Raw genomic sequence first — 11999 nt, 5'->3', positions numbered from 1 at the left:
TAACCCCAACCTCAATAAACCTAATCTTAACCATTACCTAATCCCTAATTATTCTAACCCCAACCTCAATAAACCTAATCTTAACCATTACCTAATCCCTAATTACTCTAACCCCAACCTCAATAAACCTAATCTTAACCATTACCTAATCCCTAATTACTCTAACCCCAACCTCAATAAACCTAATCTTAACCATAACCTCATTCCTAATTATTCCAACCCCAACCTCAATAAGCCTAATCTTAACCATAACCTAATCCCTAATTACTCTAACCCCAACCTCAATAAACCTAATCTTAACCATTACCTAATCCCTAATTACTCTAACCCCAACCTCAATAAACCTAATCTTAACCATAACCTAATCTTAACCATCACCTAATCCCTAATTACTCTAACCCCAACCTCAATAAACCTAATCTTAACCATCACCTAATCCCTAATTACTCTAACCCCAACCTCAATAAACCTAATCTTAACCATAACCTCATTTCTAATTATTCCAACCCCAACCTCAATAAGCCTAATCTTAACCATAACCTAATCCCTAATTATTCTAACCCCAACCTCAATAGACTCATCTCAACGATGACCTTACCCCAATTATTTACCATAACCCAACCCCTAATTACTCTAACCCTAAGCTTAATAAACCTAATTTCAACCCAATTCCCAATTATTCCCGTATCTCGGACGCCTTTAGGACCAGGGTCACGGGGCTCCGATATGTCGCTCGTGCCTACGCGCGGTCCGTCGTACTCTGGTCCGGTGGGCCTACGACATCCGGTTCCCTCGCGGGACCTCCGCACGTCGTCTGGGGCCTGACGACTACTCGCGTACGCGTCGGGGCCCGTGTCTCGGCCGCCTTTCGGACCACGGTGACGGGGCTCCGATATGTCGCTCGTGGCCGGGCCCCCTCCGACGTGCTCGGTTTCGGTGCGCCTACGTCCTACGGTTCCGCCGCGGGACCCCGAAACGTGGTTTTTTGGGCCTACTCGCGTACGCGTCGGGGGCCCGTATCTCGGCCGTCTTTCCACGCGGGACCGCGGGGCTCCGATATGTCGCTGGTAGGTTGGACCTGCACGCCCTGTGCGATTTTGGAGGTCCTACGACGTTTCTTCGAATTTTCCCGATTATTTGACTGAGTGTAGACTAGGGTCAGATCGGCCGCATTCTCTTAATCCGGGAACCTTGCACCATATGGTCGCTGCTTCCCGGCTTAAGGATCTGACCTCTGCAGGGCATGTTCGGAACTGCATCGACATTAAGAAAAGGAAATAAGAAACCCGATGAAACGGCACATTTTCCAGTGTTAGTGCACAGCTTGAAGTTTGTTCTTCTGACCAATCGTTGCTACATCTATGCTGTAGCAGCCTCAAGAGCTGAGAAATCCCATTTTGAATGAATTAAAAGTCAATCGGCGTCTATCCCAGTGGGTTCGGACACCAGCTCTGAATATCCTTCATGAACATAATATCATTGTATGTTGTGTTTGTCTGGATTGAGCTTTTTACATGAAATTATTTACACACTTTATGAACAGATTTTGGAAAGCTCTTTCACTTTGCATTGGAAACACTACATTTCAAGCCGACCACTTCTCCCTGCTCACAGCTGGAAACGCACCGCTCGTTTTTAACCCTCTGCTGCCATCTACTGGACGTTTTCGGTTACAACGTCCTCATGTACTTTTAGAAGTCATACAGCACCAGTTTGTAGGACTTTCAAGGTAGAATGAACCACCTCGTACCCCCCCAACGACACCAGCTATCTTTTTTTGTACCCCCACTGCCTAATTACTTTTACTGGGCTCCAATCTTTAAGTCAGAAGAATGTCAACCGATTTTTGTACCTCATTACAAAACAAACCCCAAGCTAACCCCAGACTTACTGCAAGGTGGCACCTGCTGTTTAGGTTAGGAACTGCATCTAACCCCAAGCTAACCCCAGACTTACTGAAAGCTGGCACCTGCTGTTTAGGTTAGGAACTGCATCTAACCCCAAGCTAACCCCAGACTTACTGAAAGCTGGCACCTGCTGTTTAGGTTAGGAACTGCATCTAACCCCAAGCTAACCCCAGACTTACTGCAAGGTGGCACCTGCTGTTTAGGTTAGGAACTGCATCTAACCCCAAGCTAACCCCAGACTTACTGAAAGCTGGCACCTGCTGTTTAGGTTAGGAACTGCATCTAACCCCACATGAAATTAAGAAACCCAAATGAAAGGGCACATTTTCTGCATAATTGCACAGCTTGTAACCCTTGTAACCAATCATGGCTACATCTCTGTAGCAAGCTTTAGGAGCTGAGAAATCGATCCAAGTTTGAATTAGGGCCTGTTTATGTAGCTGCAGACAGTTCTCTTGTCCTTTATGTTCCACGTTTCCTTAATCTTAACCATCACCTAATCCCTAATTACTCTAACCCCAACCTCAATAAACCTAATCTTAACCATCACCTAATCCCTAATTACTCTAACCCCAACCTCAATAAACCTAATCTTAACCATAACCTCATTCCTAATTATTCCAACCCCAACCTCAATAAGCCTAATCTTAACCATAACCGAATCCCTAATTACTCTAACCCCAACCTCAATAGACTCATCTCAACGATGACCTTACCCCAATTATTTACCATGACCCAACCCCTAATTACTCTAACCCTAAGCTTAATAAACCTAATTTCAACCCAATTCCCAATTATTCCAACCCCAACCACAATAAACTCCATTTCAACCATAACCCAACTCCCAATTATTCTAACCCTAATCCTAATAAACCTTCCAACTAGAACCTAACCTTCATTTACACTGTCCCCAATCACAATAAATGAAATTTCAATTATAGTTCAGTCCATAATTATATCAACTCTAACCTTAATAAACCTAATTACAACTTCAACCCAATTTCCAAGTACTTTAAATTCAATACACTGAAGCTCTACTACAACCTAATCTTTGATCATCCTAGCCCTGACCCCAAATAAACTGAATTTTAACCGCAATCTAATCACCCATCATCCTAACCCCAATTTAGATTAAAACTAGACTGACTACAACCCACCCTACCTACAATTAATTCAACTTCGACCTCAATAGATATATTTCTAACCCTGACCTACCTTAACCACCTTGACCATAAATTATACAATATAATTGATTGACCTAAAACATAATTTAAAATGGAAACCCCCAAAATCAATCGATATCCTATGTAATATTAATGAAATAAAAAAGGAATAAGGAAAAAAAGGTTATACCACAAGAGGGACACCTGAGGGCGCCACAGTCAACATGAAGTCCTCGAGGATGTTTGGGTATGGATATGGACGTTTGTGTAATATTTTTTGCCACAAGCAAACCAAGAATACACACCGTAGAGAAGTTTAAAGAGCCAAGCGCGCTGAGAACACGACGGTAAACACTTTACAACATGTGTACATAACTAAACATATACTAACACCTAACTACCAGTTTATTAACAATGAATTAATACATCGACTGATAGTGAGTGCATCATGAATTATTGATGAATTAATGATATGTATACATTAACAAATTAATGAGTGACATATGAATAGACTAGGGTTAAATTGGGCCTATTCGGTGCGTACTCTCTCTTAAGCTGGGAAGCCTCGACTTCCCGGCTTGACGGAATCCTAAGGCACCGCTCATTTTTGATCCTCTGCTGCCATCTTTTGGAATAGTCATGCCACATCACTTAGTATGATTTCAGGTTTTTCAACAGCTCATATTCCAAAAAATACCAAACCTTGGCTACCTGATAAGTCAGAAGAATGTCAACCGAACTGTTCACATCTTGTTCAATCGATTCAGGTACTTTACTGTTCTGTTCCTTTATTTTTTATTGTTATTTTTTAACATTACACACACTGCCAATTGCCTGTGTGTGTGTGTGTGTGTGTGTGTGTGTGTGTCTGTGTCTGTGTCTGTGTGTGTGTGTGTGTGTGTGTGTGTCCACGTACTCGGCCCATGAATCTCATTCTGATACCAGGGGTTACCATTCGTGTTCTTGAACGATTATTGCATTTTTGTGCTTATCATATGTTTTGTTTTGTTTTTTTTGTGTGTGTGTTGTGTGTCATAGGTTCGTGGTCTCGTGGATGTGTGGGTCGTGTGCTGCCCACCTCGGCCACGGACGGATCTTCTGCTCCAAGTCTGACTCGGATCATGTCCTGCTGAAATAAATAAATAAAAGGTAGGCAAATAGTTAGACATACACATGGATTGATGGATGCTTTACTGATCCCCAAGGAAATAAAAGTCCCTGTGGTACAATACAACACACATCATTGACATTACAAACCAGCAAAAAGGACATGTTTGAGTTTCAACCAATGGGATTCCAAACATTTGCATACGGCCAATAGGAGAGCAGACATTTGCATACTGCTACCTCCAGCCAATAGGAGAGCAAAGATTAGCATACGTCTCATTTCAATGCCACTAATTTGAATGCCGCCTCTGGTTTTAACTCTTAACCTATGAGCAAAACCCTAACCACGCCCCCAATCCAAGGCCTAACCCCAAGCTAACCCCAGACTTACTGAAAGCTGGCACCTGCTGTTTAGGTTAGGAACTGCATCTAACCCCAAGCTAACCCCAGACTTACTGAAAGCTGGCACCTGCTGTTTAGGTTAGGAACTGCATCTAACCCCAAGCTAACCCCAGACTTACTGAAAGCTGGCACCTGCTGTTTAGGTTAGGAACTGCATCTAACCCCAAGCTAACCCCAGACTTACTGAAAGCTGGCACCTGCTGTTTAGGTTAGGAACTGCATCTAACCCCAAGCTAACCCCAGACTTACTGAAAGCTGGCACCTGCTGTTTAGGTTAGGAACTGCATCTAACCCCACATGAAATTAAGAAACCCAAATGAAAGGGCACATTTTCTGCATAATTGCACAGCTTGTAACCCTTGTAACCAATCATGGCTACATCTCTGTAGCAAGCTTTAGGAGCTGAGAAATCGATCCAAGTTTGAATTAGGGCCTGTTTATGTAGCTGCAGACAGTTCTCTTGTCCTTTATGTTCCACGTTTCCTTAATCTTAACCATCACCTAATCCCTAATTACTCTAACCCCAACCTCAATAAACCTAATCTTAACCATCACCTAATCCCTAATTACTCTAACCCCAACCTCAATAAACCTAATCTTAACCATAACCTCATTCCTAATTATTCCAACCCCAACCTCAATAAGCCTAATCTTAACCATAACCTAATCCCTAATTACTCTAACCCCAACCTCAATAAACCTAATCTTAACCATCACCTAATCCCTAATTACTCTAACCCCAACCTCAATAAACCTAATCTTAACCATCACCTAATCCCTAATTACTCTAACCCCAACCTCAATAAACCTAATCTTAACCATAACCTCATTCCTAATTATTCCAACCCCAACCTCAATAAGCCTAATCTTAACCATAACCTAATCCCTAATTACTCTAACCCCAACCTCAATAGACTCATCTCAACGATGACCTTACCCCAATTATTTACCATAACCCAACCCCTAATTACTCTAACCCTAAGCTTAATAAACCTAATTTCAACCCAATTCCCAATTATTCCAACCCCAACCACAATAAACTCCATTTCAACCATAACCCAACTCCCAATTATTCTAACCCTAATCCTAATAAACCTTCCAACTAGAACCTAACCTTCATTTACACTGTCCCCAATCACAATAAATGAAATTTCAATTATAGTTCAGTCCATAATTATATCAACTCTAACCTTAATAAACCTAATTACAACTTCAACCCAATTTCCAAGTACTTTAAATTCAATACACTGAAGCTCTACTACAACCTAATCTTTGATCATCCTAGCCCTGACCCCAAATAAACTGAATTTTAACCGCAATCTAATCACCCATCATCCTAACCCCAATTTAGATTAAAACTAGACTGACTACAACCCACCCTACCTACAATTAATTCAACTTCGACCTCAATAGATATATTTCTAACCCTGACCTACCTTAACCACCTTGACCATAAATTATACAATATAATTGATTGACCTAAAACATAATTTAAAATGGAAACCCCCAAAATAAATCGATATCCTATGTAATATTAATGAAATAAAAAAGGAATAAGGAAAAAAAGGTTATACCACAAGAGGGACACCTGAGGGCGCCACAGTCAACATGAAGTCCTCGAGGATGTTTGGGTATGGATATGGACGTTTGTGTAATATTTTTTGCCACAAGCAAACCAAGAATACACACCGTAGAGAAGTTTAAAGAGCCAAGCGCGCTGAGAACACGACGGTAAACACTTTACAACATGTGTACATAACTAAACATATACTAACACCTAACTACCAGTTTATTAACAATGAATTAATACATCGACTGATAGTGAGTGCATCATGAATTATTGATGAATTAATGATATGTATACATTAACAAATTAATGAGTGACATATGAATAGACTAGGGTTAAATTGGGCCTATTCGGTGCGTACTCTCTCTTAAGCTGGGAAGCCTCGACTTCCCGGCTTGACGGAATCCTAAGGCACCGCTCATTTTTGATCCTCTGCTGCCATCTTTTGGAATAGTCATGCCACATCACTTAGTATGATTTCAGGTTTTTCAACAGCTCGTATTCCAAAAAATACCAAACCTTGGCTACCTGATAAGTCAGAAGAATGTCAACCGAACTGTTCACATCTTGTTCAATCGATTCAGGTACTTTACTGTTCTGTTCCTTTATTTTTTATTGTTATTTTTTAACATTACACACACTGCCAATTGCCTGTGTGTGTGTGTGTGTGTGTGTGTGTGTGTGTGTCTGTGTCTGTGTCTGTGTGTGTGTGTGTGTGTGTGTGTGTCCACGTACTCGGCCCATGAATCTCATTCTGATACCAGGGGTTACCATTCGTGTTCTTGAACGATTATTGCATTTTTGTGCTTATCATATGTTTTGTTTTGTTTTTTTTGTGTGTGTGTTGTGTGTCATAGGTTCGTGGTCTCGTGGATGTGTGGGTCGTGTGCTGCCCACCTCGGCCACGGACGGATCTTCTGCTCCAAGTCTGACTCGGATCATGTCCTGCTGAAATAAATAAATAAAAGGTAGGCAAATAGTTAGACATACACATGGATTGATGGATGCTTTACTGATCCCCAAGGAAATAAAAGTCCCTGTGGTACAATACAACACACATCATTGACATTACAAACCAGCAAAAAGGACATGTTTGAGTTTCAACCAATGGGATTCCAAACATTTGCATACGGCCAATAGGAGAGCAGACATTTGCATACTGCTACCTCCAGCCAATAGGAGAGCAAAGATTAGCATACGTCTCATTTCAATGCCACTAATTTGAATGCCGCCTCTGGTTTTAACTCTTAACCTATGAGCAAAACCCTAACCACGCCCCCAATCCAAGGCCTAACCCCAAGCTAACCCCAGACTTACTGCAAGGTGGCACCTGCTGTTTAGGTTAGGAACTGCATCTAACCCCAAGCTAACCCCAGACTTACTGAAAGCTGGCACCTGCTGTTTAGGTTAGGAACTGCATCTAACCCCAAGCTAACCCCAGACTTACTGAAAGCTGGCACCTGCTGTTTAGGTTAGGAACTGCATCTAACCCCAAGCTAACCCCAGACTTACTGAAAGCTGGCACCTGCTGTTTAGGTTAGGAACTGCATCTAACCCCAAGCTAACCCCAGACTTACTGAAAGCTGGCACCTGCTGTTTAGGTTAGGAACTGCATCTAACCCCACATGAAATTAAGAAACCCAAATGAAAGGGCACATTTTCTGCATAATTGCACAGCTTGTAACCCTTGTAACCAATCATGGCTACATCTCTGTAGCAAGCTTTAGGAGCTGAGAAATCGATCCAAGTTTGAATTAGGGCCTGTTTATGTAGCTGCAGACAGTTCTCTTGTCCTTTATGTTCCACGTTTCCTTAATCTTAACCATCACCTAATCCCTAATTACTCTAACCCCAACCTCAATAAACCTAATCTTAACCATCACCTAATCCCTAATTACTCTAACCCCAACCTCAATAAACCTAATCTTAACCATAACCTCATTCCTAATTATTCCAACCCCAACCTCAATAAGCCTAATCTTAACCATAACCTAATCCCTAATTACTCTAACCCCAACCTCAATAAACCTAATCTTAACCATCACCTAATCCCTAATTACTCTAACCCCAACCTCAATAAACCTAATCTTAACCATCACCTAATCCCTAATTACTCTAACCCCAACCTCAATAAACCTAATCTTAACCATAACCTCATTCCTAATTATTCCAACCCCAACCTCAATAAGCCTAATCTTAACCATAACCTAATCCCTAATTACTCTAACCCCAACCTCAATAGACTCATCTCAACGATGACCTTACCCCAATTATTTACCATAACCCAACCCCTAATTACTCTAACCCTAAGCTTAATAAACCTAATTTCAACCCAATTCCCAATTATTCCAACCCCAACCACAATAAACTCCATTTCAACCATAACCCAACTCCCAATTATTCTAACCCTAATCCTAATAAACCTTCCAACTAGAACCTAACCTTCATTTACACTGTCCCCAATCACAATAAATGAAATTTCAATTATAGTTCAGTCCATAATTATATCAACTCTAACCTTAATAAACCTAATTACAACTTCAACCCAATTTCCAAGTACTTTAAATTCAATACACTGAAGCTCTACTACAACCTAATCTTTGATCATCCTAGCCCTGACCCCAAATAAACTGAATTTTAACCGCAATCTAATCACCCATCATCCTAACCCCAATTTAGATTAAAACTAGACTGACTACAACCCACCCTACCTACAATTAATTCAACTTCGACCTCAATAGATATATTTCTAACCCTGACCTACCTTAACCACCTTGACCATAAATTATACAATATAATTGATTGACCTAAAACATAATTTAAAATGGAAACCCCCAAAATAAATCGATATCCTATGTAATATTAATGAAATAAAAAAGGAATAAGGAAAAAAAGGTTATACCACAAGAGGGACACCTGAGGGCGCCACAGTCAACATGAAGTCCTCGAGGATGTTTGGGTATGGATATGGACGTTTGTGTAATATTTTTTGCCACAAGCAAACCAAGAATACACACCGTAGAGAAGTTTAAAGAGCCAAGCGCGCTGAGAACACGACGGTAAACACTTTACAACATGTGTACATAACTAAACATATACTAACACCTAACTACCAGTTTATTAACAATGAATTAATACATCGACTGATAGTGAGTGCATCATGAATTATTGATGAATTAATGATATGTATACATTAACAAATTAATGAGTGACATATGAATAGACTAGGGTTAAATTGGGCCTATTCGGTGCGTACTCTCTCTTAAGCTGGGAAGCCTCGACTTCCCGGCTTGACGGAATCCTAAGGCACCGCTCATTTTTGATCCTCTGCTGCCATCTTTTGGAATAGTCATGCCACATCACTTAGTATGATTTCAGGTTTTTCAACAGCTCGTATTCCAAAAAATACCAAACCTTGGCTACCTGATAAGTCAGAAGAATGTCAACCGAACTGTTCACATCTTGTTCAATCGATTCAGGTACTTTACTGTTCTGTTCCTTTATTTTTTATTGTTATTTTTTAACATTACACACACTGCCAATTGCCTGTGTGTGTGTGTGTGTGTGTGTGTGTGTGTGTGTCTGTGTCTGTGTCTGTGTGTGTGTGTGTGTGTGTGTGTGTGTCCACGTACTCGGCCCATGAATCTCATTCTGATACCAGGGGTTACCATTCGTGTTCTTGAACGATTATTGCATTTTTGTGCTTATCATATGTTTTTTTTTTTTTTTTTTGTGTGTGTGTTGTGTGTCATAGGTTCGTGGTCTCGTGGATGTGTGGGTCGTGTGCTGCCCACCTCGGCCACGGACGGATCTTCTGCTCCAAGTCTGACTCGGATCATGTCCTGCTGAAATAAATAAATAAAAGGTAGGCAAATAGTTAGACATACACATGGATTGATGGATGCTTTACTGATCCCCAAGGAAATAAAAGTCCCTGTGGTACAATACAACACACATCATTGACATTACAAACCAGCAAAAAGGACATGTTTGAGTTTCAACCAATGGGATTCCAAACATTTGCATACGGCCAATAGGAGAGCAGACATTTGCATACTGCTACCTCCAGCCAATAGGAGAGCAAAGATTAGCATACGTCTCATTTCAATGCCACTAATTTGAATGCCGCCTCTGGTTTTAACTCTTAACCTATGAGCAAAACCCTAACCACGCCCCCAATCCAAGGCCTAACCCCAAGCTAACCCCAGACTTACTGAAAGCTGGCACCTGCTGTTTAGGTTAGGAACTGCATCTAACCCCAAGCTAACCCCAGACTTACTGAAAGCTGGCACCTGCTGTTTAGGTTAGGAACTGCATCTAACCCCAAGCTAACCCCAGACTTACTGAAAGCTGGCACCTGCTGTTTAGGTTAGGAACTGCATCTAACCCCAAGCTAACCCCAGACTTACTGAAAGCTGGCACCTGCTGTTTAGGTTAGGAACTGCATCTAACCCCAAGCTAACCCCAGACTTACTGAAAGCTGGCACCTGCTGTTTAGGTTAGGAACTGCATCTAACCCCACATGAAATTAAGAAACCCAAATGAAAGGGCACATTTTCTGCATAATTGCACAGCTTGTAACCCTTGTAACCAATCATGGCTACATCTCTGTAGCAAGCTTTAGGAGCTGAGAAATCGATCCAAGTTTGAATTAGGGCCTGTTTATGTAGCTGCAGACAGTTCTCTTGTCCTTTATGTTCCACGTTTCCTTAATCTTAACCATCACCTAATCCCTAATTACTCTAACCCCAACCTCAATAAACCTAATCTTAACCATCACCTAATCCCTAATTACTCTAACCCCAACCTCAATAAACCTAATCTTAACCATAACCTCATTCCTAATTATTCCAACCCCAACCTCAATAAGCCTAATCTTAACCATAACCTAATCCCTAATTACTCTAACCCCAACCTCAATAAACCTAATCTTAACCATCACCTAATCCCTAATTACTCTAACCCCAACCTCAATAAACCTAATCTTAACCATCACCTAATCCCTAATTACTCTAACCCCAACCTCAATAAACCTAATCTTAACCATAACCTCATTCCTAATTATTCCAACCCCAACCTCAATAAGCCTAATCTTAACCATAACCTAATCCCTAATTACTCTAACCCCAACCTCAATAGACTCATCTCAACGATGACCTTACCCCAATTATTTACCATAACCCAACCCCTAATTACTCTAACCCTAAGCTTAATAAACCTAATTTCAACCCAATTCCCAATTATTCCAACCCCAACCACAATAAACTCCATTTCAACCATAACCCAACTCCCAATTATTCTAACCCTAATCCTAATAAACCTTCCAACTAGAACCTAACCTTCATTTACACTGTCCCCAATCACAATAAATGAAATTTCAATTATAGTTCAGTCCATAATTATATCAACTCTAACCTTAATAAACCTAATTACAACTTCAACCCAATTTCCAAGTACTTTAAATTCAATACACTGAAGCTCTACTACAACCTAATCTTTGATCATCCTAGCCCTGACCCCAAATAAACTGAATTTTAACCGCAATCTAATCACCCATCATCCTAACCCCAATTCAGATTAAAACTAGACTGACTACAACCCACCCTACCTACAATTAATTCAACTTCGACCTCAATAGATATATTTCTAACCCTGACCTACCTTAACCACCTTGACCATAAATTATACAATATAATTGATTGACCTAAAACATAATTTAAAATGGAAACCCCCAAAATAAATCGATATCCTATGTAATATTAATGAAATAAAAAAGGAATAAGGAAAAAAAGGTTATACCACAAGAGGGACACCTGAGGGCGCCACAGTCAACATGAAGTCCTCGAGGATGTT

The sequence above is a fragment of the Trichomycterus rosablanca genome, unplaced genomic scaffold (genome assembly GCF_030014385.1).
Source record: "Trichomycterus rosablanca isolate fTriRos1 unplaced genomic scaffold, fTriRos1.hap1 scaffold_119, whole genome shotgun sequence".
Taxonomy (NCBI): Eukaryota; Metazoa; Chordata; class Actinopteri; order Siluriformes; family Trichomycteridae; genus Trichomycterus; species Trichomycterus rosablanca.
The sequence above is the reverse complement of the archived record's forward strand: the minus strand, read 5'-3'. Positions refer to the sequence as shown.